The 18,471-nt window shown below is 44.3% G+C and overlaps 1 protein-coding gene across 1 annotated transcript in view; it reads right to left on the minus strand.

The window, feature by feature from the left end:
• The window catches only part of LOC146188485 (juvenile hormone acid O-methyltransferase-like), a 43,069-nt gene extending 37,892 nt beyond the window's left edge, over positions 1–5,177 (minus strand). The window contains exon 1 of the mRNA XM_084603117.1: positions 5,075–5,177. The gene's annotated coding sequence lies outside the window, so the exon portion shown is untranslated. The remainder of the gene's footprint in view (positions 1–5,074) is intronic.
• Positions 5,178–18,471: the final 13,294 nt, after the last annotated feature.

The raw sequence follows: 18,471 nt of genomic DNA on the forward strand, positions 1-18,471 counted from the left end.
AGTCACAATAACAATAATGATATGGCGCCGGAAGATGAGCCCCCCAGGTTGGAAGGCGTCCTACATGTTACTGGTGATCAAAAAAGGGCGATTACTAGTAGCTCCAGGACGAATGAAGCGGCTGGGCTAAAGCCAAAAGGACACTCAGTTGTGGATGTGTCGGGAGGCGACCGGAAAATCAGATGTTGAAAGGAGATATATTACATAGCAACGTGGAATGTAAGATCTATGACGCAAGGAAAACTGGATGTCGTCAAGCGAGAAATGGACAGATTGAACACTGATATTTTGGGTATCAGCGAGCCCAAGTGGACCGGAATGGGAGAATTTAATTCCAGCGACCATTATGTCTTTTATTGTGGGCACGGATCCAGGAGAAGGAATTGGGTCGCTCTCATAGTCAACAGAAGAATGGGCAAAGAAGGGCAAGGGTATAGCCCCAAAAACTGCCGAATGATTTCACTCCCGATCCAAGGTCACCATTTCAACATACTAATTATCCAAGTCCATGCACCAACCACTACTTCTGAAGAAGCTGATGTTGAGAGATTTTATGCTGACCTGCAATGCCTTTTAGACAGCACTCCATCGTCAGACACCCTTTTTCTCATAGGAGACTGGAATGCTAAGGTGGGGAGTGAAGAAACATCTGAAATTACAGGCAAGTTCGGTCCTGGTGAGCCAAATGAAGCTGGGCAGAGGCTAGTAGAGTTTTGTCAAGAAAACAACCTGGCCATAGCGAATACTCATTTTCAACAGCCCAAGAGGCGCCTGTACACATGGACTTCACCGGACGGTCTGTACAGGAATCAGATTGATTATATTCTTTGCCGGCAGAGATGGAGAAGCGCTATACAAGCAGTAAAACAAGGCCTGGGACCGATTGTGGCACTGATCATCAGCTTATTGTTGCCAAATTTATGCTTCGATTGAGGAAAACGCAGAAAACTAACAGGCCTTTCTGGTAATATCTGGATCAAATTCCATCAGAATATGCTGTGGAAGTGAGGAATCGATTTCAAGAATTGGATCTAGAAGACAGAGAGCTTGAAGAGATGTGGACTGATGTTCGTGATATAATACAAGAAGTTGCGACTAAGGTAGTTCCAAAGCAAAAGAATTGCAAGAAAGCAAACTGGTTATCTGAAAAGGCTTTGGAATTAGCTGAGGAAAGGAGGATGGCAAACGTTATGGGGGGAAAGAGAAAGATACAAGGTTCTCAATGCGGATTTTCAGCAAATGGCCAGAAGAGATAAGAATGCCTTCCGGAGTATACAGTGCCAAGTAGTTGAGGACAACAGCCAATTGATGAACACAAGAGCTCTGTATAAGACAATCAAAGATATCAAAGGAAGCTTCTGTGCTAAGCTGGGTGTGATAAAGGACAAACGAGGCAGGGACCTCACTGAAGCCTCAGAGATAAAGAGGTGGCAGGAATACACAGAGGAACTGTACAAGAAAGACCCAGATGTGCAAACTCAACATAGACGGTTGTGATTACTGATCTCGAGCCGGGAATTCTGAAGGGTGAAGTTGAATGGGTCTTAGCTAGCCTTGCTAAGAGCAAAGCTAGCGGAATTGGGGGCATTCCAGCTGATGTGCTTCAAAACCTCAACCTCGAAGACGTTGTTAACGCTCTGTATATATTATGTCAGCAAATGTGGACAACCCTGCAGTGGCCACAGGATTAGAGGAGATCAGTTCACATCCCCATTCAAAAGAAAGGCAGTGGCAAAGATTGTTCCAACTACCACACGATCGCGCTTATTTCGAATGCTTGCAAGGTGATGATAAAAATCCTCCAAGGTAGGCTGCACCAGTATGTGGATCGGGAGCTTCTGAACGTGCAAGCTGGGTTTCGCAAGGGCAGAGGAACTAGAGACCAGATTGCCAACCCTCGCTGGATCATGGAAAAAGCAAGAGAGTTCCAGAAACCCATCTACTTCTGCTTTATTGATTATGTGAAAGCGTTTCACTGCGTAGATCACAGCAGATAGTGCCAACCTCTTCAGAGATGGGAGTTACGATTCACGTCATCTGTCTCCTCTGGAACCTGTATGAAGTGAAAAAGGCCACAGTCAGAACTGGGCATGGTCTTACTAATTGGTTTCCAATTGAGAAAGGAGTGAGGCAAGGCTGCATACTGTCGCCCTGCCTATTTAACCTATATGCTGTGTCCGTCATCAGGAAGGCAGGTCTGCGCGAGTCTTCAGCTGGAATGAAGATTGCTGGGAAACGTATCAACAACCTTAGATATGCGGATGATACCACTTTAATGGCAGAAAGTGAAGTGGAACTCAAGAGACTTCTGATGCGCGTACAAGAAGAGAGTGAGAAGTTTGGGCTTAAATGGAACATTAAAAAGACAAAGATCATGGCTTTTTGCCCTATCAAGTCTTGGAGCATCAAGGGACAAGAAGTGTAAGCTGTGACAAATTTTCTCATTTGGGCTCCAGGATTACCAGATTACCCCGGAAGGAGACTGCAGCCATGAAATGAGGAGACGCCTGCTTCTGGAAAAGAGAGCCATGGCTAGCCTCGACCGCCCAGTAAAGAGCAGAGACATTAGTCTGTCAACCGAAATCCGTATAACAGGTGCTATGGTATTTCCAGTTGTGATGTATGGATGCGAGAGTTGGACAGTGAAGAAGGCTGACTGCTGAAGAATTGACGCGTTTGAAGTTTGGTTCTGGCGGAGACTCTTGAGAGTTCCTTGCACTTCCAGAAGATCAAATCAGTCGATATTGTCGACTATAAACCCTGAATGCTATTTGGATGGTCAAATTCTAGTATTAAAGCTCAGCTACTTTGGTCATCTGATGAGAAGAGAGGAGTCGCTGGAGAAAGAATTGATGTTGGGAAATTTGAGGGTCACCGGAGAAGGAGTAGGCAGCGAACGCGATGGTTAGATGGCATCCTCGAGGCGCTGCAGATGAAGTTATGTGATGTTAGGAAGATAGTGAGAGACCGGAAAGCGTGGCGTGATATGGTCCATAGGGTCACGAAGAGTCGGACACGACTGAACGAACGAACAGAACTGAACCAATATATCGCCGCTTGCATATATATAATACATGGTTGTATTTTATAATACATATATAATAAATTATTATTATTATCTTAGAGGTATTGAATCATCGGATGTGGTAGGAAAATGTGTGCAGGAGTATGGGACAGGCTGTCCTCCTGCAGTGTGTATTGTCTAGTTGATGATGATAATGATATTACAGCCTTGGTTCCTTTAAAGACTGCTTAATCTTATCTGTCTGTTTTGGGTCTTTCTCCCATAGTTCTAATAGCGGTGTCCCGTTGTAATTAACACTATTATGTCATGAGCATACCGAAGAGCAGCACATTGTTCTCTTTAGCTTTTTCAGTCACGCTGTCATGTTTCTCTTAAACACGTGGTGAGTGGGACTGCAAAGATTTTCGCTTTGCGTGACACCCTTCCTAAGCGATATTTCATCAGCAGTCGTCTGGGCGAGTATAGGTCACTGACAAACAGTGTACAGGGTGATGCACTTCTAGCTACAACAAGGCCACTGCTTTCAAAGCATGGTTGCGTCTGACCCGGCCATTCCATAACGATAAACGGCAGGCCATAGGTAGCATCGCGTCCACGTCCCACTGTGCAGATATCGCTTTGCTTCGATAAGCGCCTGCATCCGACGCAGTGGTGCTCTGAAACCAGTGACCATGTTGTAGCTAGAAGTGGGTCACCCTGTACATCCCCTCAGATATATTCAAAGTTGACCAAATATGAGGGCGACACCAACCGATACTTGGCTGCTAAGCTTCCCTCTTCCTATGCTTGCGCCCGTTTTCTGATCCACTGTGTCAAAGCCTTCGTTATTCTCAACATATAGAAGAAGTAGCGTGCTGACTGCAGCCTTGAAAAGCGGCCGTCAGGGGATGCAGCAGGTTCCCTGTGTACCTCTTGAGTACAGTCGCCTAGATAGCTAACGCGAATGACAAAAACCGTGGGTTAGACTGCCGCCAGCGAAGCGAAGCGATAGTCATCGAGTGCGGTATGTATGTTTTCGGTACGTTTACGGCATCGGACGATATCTTTTGCACAGCTCGCTTAGACTGCTTGTTCGGCTGTGCTCGTTTACCTTTCACTTCCTTTAGAGCTGGAAGCTTACCCAACCGCTTATAATATTGTTACGGGAAGCCTAGCCGCAGTACAGACACAAGATTACTGATAACTATGAGACGATTTTAATGAATGCCAACGGGACTCGCACGATTGCACCTGCCCGCATCATTGCCTGCTTCGTTTTCTAGTCCGTAGCAATATTTATTTTGTTGCATCTGCATCCTTCCGATGAAGCTCCCGGGCTCTGATAGCTGCGGCAGCTTGGGCCGCAAGTTAGGATTTCCGCGATAAGAAGACCCCACAATGTGTCCGGCATGAAAGGCCGCACCGGCGCTCAAAACGCGTAGTAACGTCGATGTGACTACAGCATACTATGCTGTCTACGTGGCAATCGGTTGCAGTCTAAAAGAAGTCAATGTGAACTTCGCACCAGCTATCGTCAGCCGCCGTAAATGTACCAAAGGCATTATTTCGTTCACAATCACTATCGCTTCGCGGGGCGGACGGCAGTAGCAGCAGTGTTTCACATCATTCGCGTTAGGCATGTGGGAGCCTGATGTCTGACACAAGAGTGGTTCTCGGAGATCTAGTCGTTGTTCCGATGCCATGTCCTTTACGAACTAGTGAGATTGTAACTATATTAACAGGAGTGTTTACGAAAGTAGTACCGGTTTAGTTACATTGTCGGCCGTTCTCATAAAAAGTATTATTTTCAATCTTGCATGAAGCAAAAGATTGGCTACGAGTCAGCCAAAGCACCAGCTGCTATATCACTATACGAAAAGCAATGTTTCGGTGACCTCAGTACAAGGTGAACCTAGAACGACTAGGCTATGTTGCATTTTGCTTTCAAATCTGTTGTGCGTGGGTCGTTGCTATATGTCGTTATCGCATAAATTGCCGTGCATGGGCAGTTAAGTGAGTTTCCACCTACGTTCGGGCGACTAACTCCTACAAGAAATGTAAGAGGCTTACCTTCGACAATAACCAGACACGATTCGTACCAACGTGCTTTCAGCTGGCGATGAGGTACGTGAAATAGAACGCACCGTTTCTTGCTCCCAGTGTGCAATGAATGGGTCACTTGCTAAACAGGTGTTCTGAAAGAATATTGGGAGAGGGGAGACAGGCAGGTGGATTACAGGTACAGTCTATTAGTACACTATATTACAAGCCTGGGGCTAGCATAGGATCAAAACTGTTGAGAGAAAAAAAATGACGACGTCCATGTATTAAAAAGGAAATTATCTTTTCCGGCCAATTATTAATGTCTGGAAATCATTTATTCATCCAATTACGCCATTTCTCAGATTTAGCTCTCTTAATTATCCGAGGCGACAAAACCAATCTTTTCATTTCGACTACAGCTCGACACAACCTGTTGTTTCGAAAAACTACCTCTGCAGTACTCCCTAAGGAAAGTAGAGGGAGATCATTCTGCTTCTATGTCGACGTAGCCGGCATGTTATCTATGTTCCCTTCGTGTCGTAGTACTGTTTTCATCGTGTCGCAGATAGTGCAAGCGGCGATTATGGGCTCATGAAAAGCTCTCTGTCATGAGAATACCAGAGAAAGAGAGCACAGGAATAAAAAGTATTTGTTCGCACAGGTAAGGCCCAATACCACACCGAGCTTCAGAAATAAAACTCCATCAAGAACGTGTTCGGCTTGGTAGCTACATCAATGGAATAGGGTAATTCGCAGGGTCTGGAACGACGCTGTGTAGTACTTCGTGTTAGGAAAGCTGTGGCATGCTTGGAGGCAGACTCCGTACCTAAGAGAAGTTTAAGGAGGTTGATACACTTCTTTAGTAACCACTCGGTAACACGCCTAACGTACTCTTTAATAAGAAATAAAAATTACCAATATTTAAAGCGGTCGAGATCAAACCTCACGACCAGCGTGACAATTAGTAAGCGGAAAGCAGGGATAATAAATGACTGGTAACGCATACTTAAATCACGTTGTTTTGGTACTGAATGACACAGTTCTCTATGCTGGAAATAAATACGCTCTTAAGTGAAAAAACAACGTCGCATGGTGAATTTTATGTACGATGCCAATATCATTTAAACACCTCAGTTAAATAAGGCTGCATACATTGATGTTTCAGCTGCACGAGGTGGCTTACATAAAAGAGGACGTATTTTTAAAACAATGTAAACGGCTCTAATTTAACACAAATGACACAAAAATACAGAGAGGACGAGCACTGACTACAACTGTCCACCATCTATCCCAGCAAAAGCAGTGTAAGGATGAATATGGGTGTTTTAAGATTAAGAATGGTCCCTTGATGATTTTTCGTTTCGAATGAAATTTCTGTATGTTGTGGGGAAATGTCTTGACACAAAGTAATGGGCCTTAATTTTGCAAAATACCGCGTAGTTTTCACATACACAACAAAAAATGTGCATATCAAAAGCGGTGAAAAAAAAGCCTGTTTTCATTTCAAAAAGTTGCAAGCTTGAAGGCCTGCCGCTCGCGCACAAAGATATTGATATCTATTATTTTTTGCTCAGTAATTCTATGTCAATGTTATTTTTATAAACACTATTAGAGACCCGTCTTTTTTTGCAGCTCATTTCGTTAAAAGTCAAAGACTGCTTCAGGACCGACGTGACGCGATGTTCGTTTCCAACCTTACCTACTGGCATGATGATTTAAGTTGCTCGCCCTAACACATTTCTATTGATTATGCCCATTACGTTCTTAATGTCGCGCAATGTTTGGAGTTCTAGATTTAGGTATGTTCTATACAAGGCATCAAATTCGCCCCATTTTTGAAAACAGCCAAAACTCGAGTAATTTCATTCCATTCAAAGAGAAATAAATGTCAGTTTTTCAGCCCTCTATTCTGATGCTACTCAATAAAGTTATTTGACTGACACTTTATGTAGATATTATCCAGCCCTTTTTCTTTACTTCAGGAAAAGTTTGAAGCTAGCGATATCCTTTCTTTCAGCATAATATTTTGAAATCTACCAAAATTCAAAAATATCAAAAAATCAAATTTTCAAGAAATCAAGAAATTTCAAAATATAGTGCGACACCGTTTAGCCCGTAATATTTCTGAGGTCAGAATTCTTGTGAGGGATTTTAATAAAAAATAAAAGTGGCATTCTTTTAAACTGGAATCAAATTTGTCCTTTTTTCGCTGTTATCAAATTTTGGGCAATTTTAATGACCTGTGGATAACACACCTTGTAATCTAGAGCTCCAAATTTTAGGTTAAAATTAGAACTTCGGCCGCATAATAATGAAAACATGTTTTCATACAGACAACCTATGATAATATGCAATACGCGAACATATAAGCTGGGAAACTAATATTTTTGCAGCACGTCAGTGCTGACACAAAAGTTTGCTATATTTTACTAAATCAACTACAACAATAAAACGGGTTTCTCAGTTTCTATAAAATTAAAGGTTGCATACAATTTTTGAATAAAAAATAATAGGGGGCAAGATCTTAGTGCCGAAGCAGCAGGTCTGCAAACTTGTAACTGTTTGAAATGGTGAAAATGTTTTTTTCCAGCTTTTATAATATACAATATTTTTCCGAGACAAATACGCCGTAGCTTGAAAAATTATGATTCATTCCTTTGTGCCGAGACATTTGGTCATCATATGTAAAAATTTTATTGAAACAAAAAAAGGTTATGGGACCTCGATTATCGTTCTTATCTGAACACATCCATTTGTAAAGGCTCTCAAATGTGGTTGTTATATAAATATCCTGAATGGTCCCCAAAGTGTAATCCAGAGTTTATAGCCAGAGCAGAATAATGTGGAAGACACGGATGCAAGCCGAAATAAAGTATAACTCACTTCTGAAAGCGACGTTTTGAAATAAGTGCACTTCATAGTATAATTGCAAGCCTCCTCTGGTGAGAAATCCCGTATCACGACAAACCGGGTTTTACCCGTCCTGTATTATCCCGTATAAATCTGACACATTTGTGACCAAACCTGTATCAAGTTTAAACAGGCTTATACCGGTCAAGCCTTGTGGGGTATGAATCTCAACCCCTACCTGTCCGGTATGGAGCTGATACCATTTCCGGTATGCATCTCAAACCGGACCTTCCAGTCCGGTATTATCTGAAACCGGGTGGACTGGTCAAGTGTGGAGCTCATAGGCCGGACAAATCATGTCCGGTTCAACAGAAACCGGACAAACCTGTCATTTATGGAAGTGATACCGAACAGAGTATATCCGCTTCTCAAATAAAGCCGGACCAATCGATCAAGATCGACCAGAATAACCATGCCGGAGCATGCCAGCCCGCTAAATAAGCAAGAACGCATACATATTACACGTTCCTGGATATGTGCAGTATGCGTTGATTTGCAAATACCTCGAAGATATGAAGCCATCGAAGTGCACGCTTGCAAGTACTCATGCACATCACATCATTTTAGCGCATTCGCAGTTGCTTGAGCTCGTCCGATTTCGCGATGTATCTTCATATTTGCGACTGAACATCTGCTGCCTTCAGAGCAAAAGAGCAAATAAGAACGCAGCATTTTCTTAGCGACAAAAGATACAGTCGAGAATAAATGAATCACGGTCGCTGACCATCGAAGTAACATAGCGGCGTTTCGGGAGACGATTCTTCGTGTATTTAAATATGTAAAACAGTCGGATGTATATTCGTTCCTCTCGCTGATCCTCCGGCATCACGAAAAGCTAACCCATGAAGTTTTAAAAGTACATAGCATCAGGTATCTCCGTATGTAGCAAAATTACATGCGTTGGAAGACAATGACAAAAAATTGGCATTCGTGAATTACGGTATTCTGAGCGTTGCTTGCAAAAAAGCGATGCAATATAAAGACACGGGACATTGCTGACCCCCTCGTGATAGCCAGAAAAAGGATTCAGCTTGTTTAAAGGGCAATCCGTGAATGGCGATCACAACTTCTACACCCGAGAAAAGTAACAAAATGTATCCAACACAATACACTGACAAATGCCCTTGGTGCCAAGAACCACCCACGCTGTGCCACATAACGTGGGCATGCCAGAGGATAAGCGTGATACCCGTTATAACAAACCCGAGTGCGATCGTCGAGTCGACCAAGAAGGTCTGATTAGGCGAGCACAACTGGCAGCAGCATCCAGCGGAGCCCTGGACTAAGGGCAACCGACCTTTGTCTTAGAAGATGGACGAAGCCATCTGAAAATCGCAGAGGACAAGCCAATCTAGAGCTTAATAAAGTTTTTCACTCACTCACTCACACACTCTACAACTAACAAAGAACAAACTTTCCTGCACAAAGAGAAATAAAACCGTCTTAACTATTGAGCGGTCATGGAGCTGTCTTCCAACATCGTCAACTCATCCAATTTCGATTTTAGTTTTATTACCATGGTAGCCAAAATGCGGTTCTTAAGTTTTACCTATTGTTTTGCTTGTTGTGTTGAACGTCGAAGTCGGCATTGAAGGATAAAACACGATTGTGGAGCTGTTCATATCAGAACACGATTTAGTAAATCAAGTTTATTTTTATTTTTTACGGAAGTTTTCCTGTGCAATAAAGAAAAAAAGAGGCATTGGAGCTGTCGCTTAAGTGCCTAGCTGCAGGGAGCGTCAACACTATTGTGATCGGACGAGCTGCGGAGACCACCGCGTCGGATCTTAAGAACGGCGACAATGATGGCGACTGGAAACTGGCGCCTCGGAACCCCCCCTTCCCCCCAAGCCAGAGCTGGGGGATCGCCCGACTGTGAGTGCCCAACATCAGCGACGGTGAGACGCCCTCGCACCTGACACCCTGCCGGCCGAAGAGAGCAGTTCGTCACCCGGTGGTAATTACCACGGGGAGTCCCGCCAAGAAGTCGCCGACCGGACAAAGGAGAGGAAACGACATATTTTCGGTCACTTCAAGTATCGAGCACCGCTACGGAGAGCGGGCGTGCATTCTTCCCTTTCGTCCCGTGGTGGGCCAAGGGGACAGCTTTCGGCTGGGTTGCCTCTTTGAGTGCCGCCCGGCGACGTCGGGACCGGTGAGCAGCCCAGGTGCAAGCCCGCACGGCGACAATTGGCTGACGCCATCTACTCCGTCTAGACGACCACCTCCTCACCCTCAAGCCGAGACCAGTCGGAGGGGCGTTTTAACGAGTGCGAGCAGTTTTGGGGCGAGTGTGTGAGTGCGGTGACAGAAACACTCCGTCATAATCTGGGCTGCCTTTCATCTAGGGAACATAGGGAATAACCCGCATAAAAACTTGCGAGAAGTGTGTTTTCGTGGGTCGTAAAAAAGAGACTTCTCCTCTAGTCAGTCTCCGACTAACCAAACGCTACCTTGTAAATACTGTATATAAGTTTTTCCATCTCATTTCAAAGCCCGTTTCCAGCCGCCTCGTCCTTGCTGCTGCCACGGCAAACCAAACGGGCCTACAACAGGCAACCTGAGTCACAACAACGGGATTGCAGCTGTGGGATCGTCTGCGTGGTGTCCTTCTGTTTGGTGAGTTTGTCGCCTTCTCTCCTTGAATTTTGCCAGGTAAGGTGCTAATCCTGGTAAGAAAAGTTGGTTGTCGAAGTTTGTTCTAATTTGAACCTTGTTTTACACCAACGTACTTCTGAGAGACTTGTGGTCACATATACGCGCAGTCATGGACTGGAGAAAGCTGCGAATAATGGAGGTAATTTTGACATGTGAGGAATTGGGGATTGATTATGGGAAATGAAAAAAAGCAGCAGATTGTCATCGCGATTGAAAGATATGGTTATGAAGACCAGGATATTGTAGAATGCTGGGAGGAGATAAACCGCAAAGCGCACAAGGGGGAACAAAAAGAAAAGAGGAAATTGAGGACCATAAAAGAAAAAAGAAAATGGAGCTAGAGACTAGCAACTGGAGGTGAGCCTAGCGGAAGCACAGGCAGAAGTGTCGAAAGCGGACAAGGGCTGCTGTTGGGAGCCGTCAGACATCGAAGCTGCATAAAATGAATGACAATTGCTGTCAGCTTTCACAATGGGTGAGGATATCGGGCTCTCCGTTGTCAACTTCGAAGCGCATATGTGAGAAAAATTAAATTGCTCGTTTCACCTGGCCCAAGCACCTCTTGATAGTTTTGCCGTGCGAGGCGGTCGACCTGCTTGCTTGGCTTACCAGAGAGCAGGCGAACGATTTCAATTAAGTAAAAGCAACTTTGCTTAAGAAGTACCGCCTCTCAGCCGAAGCCTTCCGTCGGTGGTTCAGAAAAGCAATGAAATGGCCTTGCGGATCTTTTCCGGATTTTGCTTACAATCTCAAGGCAAATCGTATTGAATGGCTAAAGGCCGCCGAGGTCTATGATGAGTGTGAAAATATCGTCGAGGAGATCTGCTTAAAACAACTTTAATTTCTCTGAATGAAGAAATGCGGCTGTGGGTGCAAGACAGGCCCGAAAAAAAAAAGCTTGGAATGCGCTGCCGAGCTTATAGAAGAGTTTCAGGTTAGGCGCGACGCAGGGAGAGAGCTCATGCGGGCAGTCGCAAAGCCTCGGAAAGATTTCGTGAGGCATACGTCGAGGAACGAGAGCCGAGTACCCCCCACGCGGGGAGAGAAAGGAACAAAAGACGGGAACCGCGAAAACGGCGCAGCCTTGAGAAAGGATGTTGACAAAGAAAGGAGGGAGAAGTACCGTGCTATAATCTTTGAGGCGAGGAAACCTGCAGTTTGCTTTTGCTGTAACGATACCGAGCACATCGCGAGCGGCTGTGGAAGGGCAAAGGTAGATTTCTCGCTCACCACCCTAGACGAGCTGGAGCTGTACATGCGTGAAATGACCGTAAATGGGAAACATTGTCGTGTTTCCCATTTACATAAAGTACAATCCCCACTTCTGTCCTTGGCCTCGCCGACTGTTAGCTTCTTTCCTTCATGTATTATAACGAGCCCCTCATTTCCCCTTCATATATATATATATATATATACATATATATGTGTGTGTGTGTGTGTGTGTGTGTGTGTGTGTGTGTGTGTGTGTGTGTGTGTGTGTGTGTGTGTGTGTGTGTGCGTGTGCGTGTGCGTGTGCGTGTGCGTGTGCGTGTGCGCGTGTGTGCGTGTGTGCGCGTGTGCGCGTGTGTGCGTGTGTGCGTGTGCGCGTGTGTGCGTGTGTGCGTGCGTGCGTGCGTGCGTGCGCGCGTGTGTGTGTGTGTGTGTGTGTGTGTGTGTGTGTGTGTGTGTGTGTGTGTGTGTGTGTGTGTGTGTGTGTGTGTGTGTGTGTGTGTGTGTGTGTGTGTGTGTGTGTGTGTGTGTGTGTGTGTGTGTGTGTGTGTGTGTGTGTGTGTGTGTGTGTGTGTGTGTGTGTGTGAACATTGTTACAGCATGGTGACATGGTGAAGGATGATTTAATGGCTGGCCTAGCTGGAGGGGTCCTCTCTCGTCAGTGTCGATCTTCGCAACACATCCCAGGGCCGCCAACCAGCGACCGTCATGATCGGTTCGATGAAGCTGATAATGACGCGACGTTGTAGATGTTCAAGAAAGGATAGAAGAGAATGATGCACTTGCTACCACAATGATGCTTGGGTGACCCGCCTCCCCTGGAGCTCTTCAGCCATACGCCACCAAAGCATCCATGTGACCGATGGCTCGTGGTTGCATCGGGAGGGGCGGGGATTGCGTGGTGTCTTTCGGTTCATCGGGTCCATCGGGGCTTTGCTCTGGTATGGTCTTTGGTCAGTTCCAGCATGCGCCTTGCCTTCAGATCCGGGCTGGAGCTGGGCGGCGGTAGTTGGTCGGGTCTGCCCAGGAAGGGCTGGGGCGGAGCTGCGCGGCGTATTTCCAGGACTCGCGGTCGATGGTCCCGGCGTAAGGATGGCGGTGATGCTCCAAGGCTAGGATGGGAACGATGTACGCCGCATCTCTAACCAAAGTGTTACGTGGAAGAGAACAAGAACGGCAGAAAATGGTAACGTGGTGAAAGATGATTTATTGGCTGGCCTAGCACGAGGGCTCCTCTCGCGCTACTGCCGAGTTTCTTCTTCTAAGCAATATATATATATATATATATATATTATGTCCTCTATCCGCCCCTCTTCTTTGTAAGGTACATTTGCACCCTGAGCGTATTTTAAATAAATGAATGAATAAATGCCTGTGTACTCCTATACTACTTTATTCGCACCGCTGTTATATCTTTCCAGTGGTTCTCCAAAGTCTGCTACATCAAGAAATTGATGATGAATGATTAACCCAACACATTAAATAAAGGCGAGGCTCTGCACTACCCATCTCCTAGCTGCCGAAACCTGCTGCTCTGAAGTCCCTCCCATGGCGAAAAACTAATGTATTAACCAAGGACACTTGTTTTTCTAAAGGGCAATGTTCGCGAAGGACAAAAAAAATGTTATTTGCCGGAGCCTGTCACTTTTGTTTTCATTCAAGCTCGAAAAATAGAGCTATATACTGGGCCTGGAGGGCACGCTGGGCAGCTATTTTTTTCATGTCTATCTTCGTGCGCTGGCTATCCCCCACAGCTGCAATAGCCGTGACGACGCTGCTTTCTACATGGCGGGAATGGGAAAGAGCATAAAGAGGATTAAAGTGCTGTTTATTTTGTCAAAATGGGCCACTGTACGTATAGTTCTATGCATAGAAAAGAAACTAAGGCTCAATGTGTTCTTGGAGATAACAAGGTCATGCTGCAGACATACCTTTTACACGTCATTTTCACGCCATACTAATGCCCAGCTTTTCTAATCCTAATGATTGTGTTCCGTAGGCGCGGAACTGATAAAAAAAACAAATGGACACCCTAACACAGCGTGATACCATTTGAAAATGTAAATTAATTTGCGTCGAGCTTTCTTATGCTCACGAACGCTGTACATCTCTCTACAAACAATCAGCCACATGTTTAGGTCATGAAGCTGATTATAGGGTTTCCTATAATCTTTTTATTTGCGGATATAAAAGGAACAAAATATAAGCTGTCGTTGGTCATGACGTCTGAGATTTAAGAAATGCCACTTGCACAGTCACGTAAAGGCGGCACTTCGACGCTCTGGCGGTGGCTCGCTTGATTCAGTTTTCTTCCTGCCCCCCCCCCCCCCTTCCTCTACTGCAAAAATGAGAACAGCCCGATAAGTATGCCTGCGAACCGCGGTACTATCCAAGCTCCTCGCGCTCGTTATTTGTATTCATAATTTTTACTCGCGACTATACAGTCAGCTGGTAGACTAGCACGTTCCCTTAAGTATGCAAAGCGAATATCCGTAGGGCGCTGCAGTTCTCAAAATTTTGTTTGTTGGAAGGAGGAAAGGTGAGTGGTCTGTTGGTGAGCTAGCTGGGAACCGAATCAAAAATAGAATAATACCCTTCCTAAGGTAGTTTCAATTGTGAAAGAATTGTGGCTTGAGAGCTGCGTTTTGTGCATACCCATAATGTTTTGTGCCAAAAGTGTCCTTTAGTCAGAGACAAAACAACCTAACCTTCGTGACCAACCTGGTTACTTGCAGGAATCCAATTTCTAGTCTAAGCACCGACTTCATAAACCTTTGTTCCACTTTTGAATTATCCAAATAGCATTTCAACAGACGAGAATTACCAACACCACCGCTAACACCCTTGATTAATTACAAACCACACATCCCGATATTGCCTAAAAAGTTACGTACCTGCCTGGACTCAGTGACCACTTATCGCACTCATTTGGCATTTGCGTACATACTTCACCAGCTCGAAAGTTTACCAAACAAATCCGTGACTATAAAAAAGTTAATTTTTAGGCCTATAACGGTGGAACTCGCTGAATTTCTTAACATCTTGTTTTCCGTGGGCTTTGATAACCGCTCTGTTGACGCTAACTGGGATCTCTTTCTTACTAAAATAAATGACTTAACAAATACTTATATTCCGTTATGGTCTATATCTTACCTCTCAAAAAGCTGTGTTATAACGCATATTTAAAACGGCTTGTACCGAATTGACCAAAGGTCCTGTTGTCAAGAAAAATGGAGGCGTATTACGAGGCTAACAATGCTGACGTATCTGTAGTTAAAAACGCGAGGCATAATTGCCTTCATAATACTCTTCCTAACATTCGTTCCACAAACCCAAAAAGGATTTGAAGGGTGGTTAATCTAACGGGTATTAACACCATTTATTTATTAGACGTTATTGGCCTTTCCATCCCTGATGAAGAACGCGCAACAGTTTTGAACTCCGCCTTCTGCAGTGATTTTGTTCAGAGTAACTACACCCCATTTCTTTAAACTAAAAACTATAACTACCTAACTATGGATCCAATAATAATTGAACCCGGAGGTATTGTGAATATATTCGAATCCCTAAAACATTTTCTAGCCCAGGCAGTGACTTATTCAATTCAAAATTTCTAAAGAGTGCTAAAGCGTACTGTTCATTATTACTGTCTAAGATATTTCAGCAGTCCCTCCACACTGGTGCCCTACCTGCAGACTGGAAGGTCAGGAAGATGAATTCACCACTGAATTACCGCCTCATCTCCTTAACAAGCATTCTACGTAATGTATTAGAACATATATTGTATTCTGGCATTGCGAACGTCCTGTAATCAAATCCATTTTTTTACTAATACACAGCACGGTTTCCGTAAGCGGTTGTCCTGCGAAATAGTATCATTCACACACAAATTTCATGCGACCCTCACTCGCCGCTCATTAGCCGACTGCGTCTTTCTCGACTTCGCAAAGGCGTTTTAAAAAGTACCCCATAAACTACTACTCCTCTAGCTAAGTAAACTTAACCTCGATCCACAACTTTTCTCCTGGCTTGAATATTTGCTTTGTAACCGCTCTAAGTTCGTAGCTACTAACAATACGTCTTCCCAATTAGGTCCCGTCGAATCTGGCGTGCCCCAGGGTTCGGGTTTAGCCCCTCTCCTGTTTCTGATTTATATTAATGACTTACCTATATTAATGACTTAGCTAATCTTCTAACATACATACACCTTTTTGCAAGTGACGGCGTTGTTTGTCGGGAAATTAACGACATTAACGATGTCCGTGCTGTTAAAGACGATCTCGCTTTCATATTCACGTGGTGTAAATTATGGCTAATCCAACGGAATTCTTCAATATGCAAAATTTTACGTGTTTCTCGAATATCAGCTACTCTAATACATATCACCTGAATAACACTGTATTCGAGGCTGTCAAAGCATATCGATATCTTGGCGTCCGTACAACTTCTTCTCCCACATGATCATTCTACATTAAAACTGCTATTAACAACGCTAACAGCATGCTAGGCTACCTGTGCCGTAATGTCTCCACTGCTCCTACTTCATTAAAACTAACGCACAAAACTCGAATACGCATCAGCCATTTGGGATCCAAGCTCCACCTCCATGAAATACAAGCTATATCGTCCTACTTTAGCCTCCCGTCGAAAATGCTTATGGTTATGCCTATTTCATAAACATTTCGACAATGGCCCCATCAATGATATGACATCATTGCTGTTCCGTATCTCATCTCATCCCGGCTTGATCATGCACATAAAGTCGGCATCACTTCATACAAAACCAAAGCTTTTTCGCAGTCGTTTACTCTCCGCACATCAGCAGATTGGAAACATCCTCCCGGATCGACAGCCAGCAATTAAGACAACCTGCGATTCCGTGCCAACTTAGCTAACATTACTGGAGTTATTTTTGCCTGGCCCTTACAGCTATATTGTTACTATTTCAGTTATAAAGGGGGGGGGGGTTATGACCAGGAACTCAATGCTTGTATTTTTTAATCTTGTTCTTTAACCTTTGTTTCATTCTTTTTTGAAACCACACTACTTTGAAATGCCCCTGGCCATGAGGATGATCATAAATATAATAAATAAATAAAAATTAATGCACAAAACATAACTGAGTGATCATCTGCAGAGTTAGGCAGGTATACTCGTTCTTAACAACATCTCAAGGGGATGATTTGCACTGCGTTGCCATGCACGCAATTTCTCTAAATACTATTCACTTTACAACGTTTACAGATGAAAGCTATGTTCGCGTTTGTACAACGGCTTAAACACCTGTTTTCATTATGCCCCTTAGCGCAGAGTTCTTGTTCTTGTGGAAGATATATGCAACGAATTAGCTCGAAAATGGGGGTTTTACGAGAACGCAGGTCTGCTGGAGTCGATGAAAGCATGGATTGGCTTGTTACTTTTGGCTTTGTGATACAGGCGAATGGTTGTTGGCACCGCAAATATTAGGTTGTGCCTGAGACATTCTCAGTGCAACCACGTACTAATCATTAATACTAAATAAATATATAAGGCGAGCCCTGAGCAAAGCAGGAATTCTAATTAATGATATTGATTTATGGTAGATTAAGATAGACGGCTGACGCCCTGATTAAGCTTGATATAGTTTTTATTTTCATCCTGTCTTGGCTTGACTTCCTTTTTTCGTGAGGGCTTACTTACTTGTTTTTCATTGACTTCGTGTTTAGTCAGCTACATCTAGTGGATGCAAGAGTTCTATTCCTCTCTTGGTAATCGAGGTAGTAACATAGACGCAACTTGCAAGTTTTATGTTCCTTGCAGGGCCAGTTTATCAGTTCCCGCGTATACCCCTCTGCCGAGGATGAAGACGGTAACGTTGAAGAATTAATTTGCCTTCATTGATCATTTCTCCTTAAGGGTAATTGTTACTCATTGGATTTTGCCGCTCCGCAGTATACTATCTGGTCTATCTGTACCTGAAAATTTTGGCGCTGTAATAAGGGAGTGATTAGTATCTGGGCAGCGATACGGCTACAAAGGAGAGCTACACTGCCTTCTCAGACCCTTCGTCGCCGAAGGAAAATTCTTCCTGGTCTGGGGTTAAATAAAGTTAGTCCTCCTTCTCCTCCTGGTCCGGGGTTCGAGGCCGAAACCGCCGCCTGTTCGGTGCAGTCGCTCTACCATTTGAGCTAACCGAGAAGGACAGCAGATGGTACTGCGAGAGTGGATTAATCCATAACTCAAAGTGGTGTCCGTGTTGTTCCGAAGCATTGGGAGAATTTCCCAATGGTGTAAATCTTTTGCGGTCTAAAAACCGTCGGCCTCATAATAGTAGTTTGCGGCACCAGCGTGTCGGTAATATTAATGTCGAAAAATCGTGATTGGCCGACAGAGCAATGACGTCACAACCGCATGACCACGTGCGGAAAATTAAGACATCCCACATTTAAAATACAGTCATGAAATGTATAGAATGAAACAAATTTTCTCTACTGGGGTTCGAACCCAGGTCATCTGCCCTTTTTTCAGCATACTTTACGCTTTACTTTCAGCATGGTACTACCATGCCGAAAAATACCATGCTGCGAATGGTCGTTGGTACCAAGCGTGCTGAGGTGCATCTCGTGAACGCGTTGAGCTGCATGTGATTTGCTAATGTGTGTTTGAGA

This window comes from Amblyomma maculatum, chromosome 5 (genome assembly GCF_055883805.1).
Source record: "Amblyomma maculatum isolate TAMU_Amacu chromosome 5, ASM5588380v1, whole genome shotgun sequence".
Classification (NCBI taxonomy): Eukaryota; Metazoa; Arthropoda; class Arachnida; order Ixodida; family Ixodidae; genus Amblyomma; species Amblyomma maculatum.